This window comes from Sapajus apella, unplaced genomic scaffold (assembly GCF_009761245.1).
Source record: "Sapajus apella isolate SASKATOON/1434 unplaced genomic scaffold, GSC_monkey_1.0 scaffold8, whole genome shotgun sequence".
Lineage (NCBI taxonomy): Eukaryota > Metazoa > Chordata > Mammalia > Primates > Cebidae > Sapajus > Sapajus apella.
The window spans coordinates 26,247,609-26,253,445 of NW_022436948.1; the positions used below are offsets into that span (position 1 = coordinate 26,247,609).

Sequence of the window (5,837 nt, forward strand, 5' to 3'; positions counted from 1 at the left end):
ATCTATGTTCATTAGAGATATTGGTCTGTAGATTCTTTTGTTGTTGTGTTTTTGTCTGAGTTAAGTATCAGGGTGATACTGACCTCATAGAATGCCAGGGGGTTGGGCAAGTCATGGTGGCTCACTTCTGTAATCCCAGAACTTTGGGATGCCAAGGCAGGGGGATCACTTGAGGCCAGAAGTTCAAGACTAGCCTGGAAAACATGGCAAAACCCTGTCTTTTCCAAAAAAAAATTGCAAAAATTAGCCAGATGTGGTGGCACATACCTGTAATCCCAGCTACTTGGACAGCTAAAGCACAAGAATTGCTTGAACCCAGGAAGTGGAGGTTGCAGTGAGCCAAGATTGTACCACTGCACTCCAGCCTGGGCGACAGTGAGGCTCTGTCTAAATGACAAGAAAAAAAAACTAAAAAGAATGAGTTAGGGAGAATTTCTTCCTCCTTGATTTTTTGAAACAGTTACTGGAGGATTGGTACCAGTTATTTGTATATTTGGTAGAATTTGGCTGTGAATCCATTCAGTCCTGGACTTTTCTTATTGTCATTGGGAGGTTTTTACCATTACTGATCTCACTACTCATTATTGGTCTGTTCATAATTTCTATTTCTTCCTGGTTCAATCTTGAAAGGTTGTATGTTCCAGGAATTTATCCATTTTCTTGAGGTTTTCTAGTTTGTAAGCATATAGTTGTTCATAAGTCTCTGATGATCTTTCATATTTCTGTGGTCTCGGTGGGTAATGTCTTCTTTTGTATTTCTTATTGTGTTTATTTGGATTTGCCCTCTTCTGTTCTTCTTTTCTAGTTAGTCTAGTTAGGGATTTATCAATTTTATCTTTTCTAAGAACCACTTTTTTGTTTCATTGACGCTCTGGGTTTTGTTTTTGGTCTAAATTTCATTAGTTCTGCTCTGATCATTGTTATTTATTTTCTTCTGCTAGCTTTGGGTTTGCTTTGTTCTTGCTTTTCTAGTTGCTTGAGATGTGACATTAGGTTGTTAATTTGTGATCTTCCTAATTTTGATGGAGGCATTTAATGCTATAAACTTCAATGGGCCCTAAATCTTATGATCGATGTCCTCGGGGAGAGGGAGTTGGAGACACACACAGATACATGTAAATGGAGATGGCCATGTAAAGTTGGAGGCAAAAATTGAAGTGATGTGTCTGTCTACAAGTCATGAATGCCAAGGACTGCCAGAAACTACCAGAAGCTAGGAGACAGGCATAGAGCAAATTCTTTCTCACATCCTTTAAAATGAACCAATCCTACTATCCCTTGGATTTCAGACTTCTAGTCTCTAGAACCATGAAAGAATAAATTTCTGTTGCCTTAAGCCATCCTTTTTTGTGCTATTTTAAACTCATAAAGGAATGCCTTTACAATATCCAAAAAGCAATGCCAATGATTAGTTTAAAATTTTGGGCCAGGCGCGGTGGCTCAAGCCTGTAATCCCAGCACTTTGGGAGGCCGAGGCGGGTGGATCATGAGGTCAGCAGATCGAGACCATCCTGGTCAACATGGTGAAACCCCGTCTCTACTAAAAATACAAAACATTAGCTGGGCATGGTGGCACGTGCCTGTAATCCCAGCTACTGAGGAGGTTGAGGCAAGAGAATTGCCTGAACCCAGGAGGCGGAGGTTGCGGTGAGCCGAGATCACGCCATTGCACTCTAGCCTGGGTAACAAGAGTGAAACTCCGTCTCAAAAAAAAAAAATTTTGATCTGAAACTGAACAATTACTCTAGTAAAGGCTCTTGGCCAGAAACTGCTATGAATAGGATAAATATCCTTGATTATATCCCTCCCAACCATCATCCCCTAGAAATACAGGTTTCCACATTTGTTGTTGAGAATAGTCTATGAGGCCAGACATGGTAGCTCACGCCTATAATCCCAGCACTTTGGGAGGCTGAGGCGGGTGGATCACTTGAGATCAGGAGTACGAGATAAGCCTGGCCAACACGGTGAAACCCTATCTCTGCCAAAAATACAAAAATTAGCTGGATGTGGTGGCATGAGCCTGTAGTCCCAGCTACTTGGGAGGCTGAGGCAGGAGCCTTGAATCCGAGAGGTGGAGGTTGCAGTGAGCTGAGATCATACCACTGAACTCCAGCCTGAGTGACAGAGTTAGTCTCTGTAAAAAAAAAAAAAAAAAAAAAAGTCTATATCTCAGATGTCTCTTTGGCAATCTGAGAATTGAGAAAAGAAAGACATAAAATAAAGAGATGTTAAAAAGCAAACAAGATATGATAGAGAGCATTGAGAAAGTTGTTTTACCAGAGCACTCCAAATTCGGCTTCAAAGGGCAGAGAAGCTTTTATTATGTTTGAGATTGGTGTGTTATTTGATCACCTGACTATTGTAGCTGCTCAGAAATCTTTTAGAGATTTCTGCTAATTCAGTCATCACTTTTTAAGAAGGTCTGGAGGATAACCTTTTAGGCCTTTTCTGGGATGTAAACATCATTATCAATTGCCTGTAAGAATCTAAAGGTCATCCTAATTTATCATTGGCCAGTCTACCTCCCAGGTCAACCAAATTGTTACAATAAGCTCATCATCAATGCTTTTCTCTACCCAGCACAGCCTCCAGTATAAATGAGCCTTGAGCCGAGAAAAGATTGACTGACTGGAAACTTGAAGCTACCTGAGAATGAAGATGTTCATGTTCACTTCACTTGGGCTTTTGTGCATGATTCATAGCCCATTTCTCTCCAGAGCTGTTCAAGAGGAATTACACTAGGCTCGTCCTAAAGAGTTGTGGTCTTGAGCAGGACTATGCATTAATATGATCCATTATAGAGCAAGGAACAACAAAGCTGTTTTACATGCAGATAGTTTCAATTGACCAGTGCATCAGGAGTTCACATCAAGTACAATTGTCCAAGATTTGAAAACGTATCTTTTTAGACAGAATTCATGGGTGATGCTAAGGGATGTCAACTTAGTTCACTTAAGGTAAACAAACTCACTGAATGCAAGTGTATCTGATAACTGATTACTATATGAAACTTTATACAAAGCTCTCTTTGGGGATTCCTGGAACATACAGACTGGCAAACCAAATATAAGTGCCCGTTCCCCCTCCTCTTGATCCTACCTCACCCACCAGCTGTGCAATTGGAAGCATTTTCACAACTCTAAGCCACATCAAACACAAATTCTCAAAGCAATACACAAAGATAAGTTTGTGCCTAGACAACTCTAGATCAGGAAGAAATGCTCAAGACGTCTCTGGCCAGACTTCCCTCACCCGCTGAAATTCTCATCTCTGTCTTAGGCAACTCTTTTCTTTTTTTTTTAATTTAAAGAAAAATTTATTGAAGATCTGAAAAACAATTACTAAAAGCTTGACTTTTGCAGAAAACTAGCGACACAATGCATTGGGTTTTTTTTTTTGGTTTTTTTTTTTTTTGAGACGGAGTTTTGCTCGTTACCCAGGCTGGAATGCATGGCGTGATCTCGGCTCACCGCAACCTCCACCACCTGGGTTCAAGCAATTCTCCTGCCTCAGCTTCCTGAGTAGTTTGGACTACAGGCATGCACCACCATGCCCAGCTAATTTTTATATTTTTAGTAGAGACGGGGTTTCACCATGTTGACCAGGATGGTCTCGATCTCTTGACCTCATGATCCACCCGCCTCGGCTTCCCAAAGTGCTAGGATTATAGGCATGAGCCACCGCACCCGGCCTTGCATTGTATCTATCATGTTAAAATGTCCATTAGACGCAAATACAAAAACCATGAAACAAGCCACCATTCTTTAACAATTTGAGCAAAGATAAAAGCCTAAGTAGCAACATGGATGACTTGCAAAGTATGGGCTCTCTACTTTAAGCAACGTTCAAAAGAAAAAAAAAAAGAAGCACAAACGGATAAGTGTGTTCAGTTATATACACTGAATTGAAACTTTGGCACTAGAATTAGAGTATTTTGTCATATAGCATTAAAACGTACTATGAAAGCACATAGTGTCAAAGGAATAGAACCACCAGCATTCAAAAGCAGCTTTGTCAACTGGACAATAAAACACTCTACAGCAGTCCCTCTGTTGTCCATCATTGATTACACTGACAGCAACTTTGAAATGAAAAAAAAAAAGTAAAAGAAAAAAGGAGCTATTAACCCTTTTATTTTCTCTGCTTAAAATCAAACAGAAAACAAACATCAATTGTTATACACTTACATCTTCAAAACATATTGTTTGTATAAGAGATAGACTAAGAACAAAAATGTGTTTATGGAGATCCAAATATAAGTGAGAGCACCTCTCAGTTTTCCGGTGGTACTCAGGAGGAGCCACTTCATAATCGCTGGCACTAAACAAAGTTGCGGAATTCTTTGCCAGGTACTTTAGAAAATCATGAAGATAATTCAATAATAAAGCAAGGCTCTTCTCATCTAGAGGTGTATAGGCCAACATTGCTCCAATCCATACAAATAATCTCTGTAGATGTGGTACTCAATACACCCAGGAAATGGGTACCTCAAGGTGATCTGCAAGAATTTTGGCATACTGTGGTCTCTCAACTTTGTAGAGTAGGGTGCCCAAAATTACATTGAAGTATTCTTTTATCCCTGCCACAACTTCATTAACCACATACTCCTTATTATCTGTGTTTCCACAGATAATTTACATAATCCTCAAGAAGGAATCTACACTCATCTTGGCAGGAATATAAAAGAGCTGTTTTTGCCTGGTAATTAAGTCCCAGTCATCAGCAAGCCACAGTTTTAGCTTCAACTCTGTTCATGAATATTCCCTTATTTTCAACAGTAGGATCTACCCAGGCCCTTTTCTTCCAAGGAGGCTGAGGGGTCTCGCGGGTACTGCCACCATCTCCATTTCCAGGTGTTTTCTGCTTGTTCTTTTTTGTTTTCACTTTTTCTATTGCAGACCAGATGTCTTCTTTCCTGGGGCAGCCCCTCTCATCTTCCCCTCTACATACTGCTCCTAATTGGCTTTTTGAAGTTCTCGCTGTTTCTGCAAATTGGTGTCCACATATTTGAGTACTCTGCTCTCCAGAATCCAATCATCCCAATTTTTATTCCAACCACTGTAATGTATAAAGTATTTCACTTGTTTGTCCTTTACGGCAACCTTTATACACTTTGCTTCATAAACAAGAGGCCCATGAAAGCACAGCACTCACTCACTCTCCTGGAATTTAGGCTTCGGGTCCTGCCTCAGCACCATTTATAAGCCAAGTCCCAACTAAATTATTTGGCTAACTGGCTCCCCTCTCCAGATTTAGACATGAACCAAAATTTTCTTTACTCCTCTTCCCCTGGCAATGGCAAAGGATGATGAATATTTCTATAAGGGAAACTTTATCAACAACAAAAAACTGAATAAAAGAAAGTACAAAAGCATGAGTATATGTTCAGTTAACATATCCTGCCTGACATGGTTTGGTTTTGTCCCCACCAAAATCTTATCTTGAACTGTAATTCCCACAATTTCCGTGTGTCATGGAAGGAACTCTGTGGGAGGTGACTGGATTATAGTGATAGTGAAAGAGTCTCACAAGATCTGATGGTTTTTGAAAATGGGAGTTTCCTGCACGAGCTGTCTCTTTGCCTGCTGCCATCCACCTAAGATGTGACTTGCTCCGCCTTGCCTTCCACCATGATTATGAGGCCTCCCCAGCCATGTGGAACTGTAAGTCCATTAAACTGTTTTCTTCTTGTATAAATTAACCAGTCTTGGGTATATCTTTACAAGCAGCATGAAAACAGAATAATAGAGTAAACTGATATCAGAGTAGGGCGCTGCTGAAAAGATATCTGAAAGTGTGGAAGCAGCTTTGGAACTGGGTAACAGGCAGAGGTT

At 40.3% G+C, this 5,837-nt stretch overlaps 1 pseudogene; it reads right to left on the reverse strand.

Annotated features, from left to right (window-relative positions):
* Window positions 1-3,702: 3,702 nt before the first annotated feature.
* On the reverse strand, window positions 3,703-5,115 carry LOC116550701 (annotated as a pseudogene).
* Window positions 5,116-5,837: the final 722 nt, after the last annotated feature.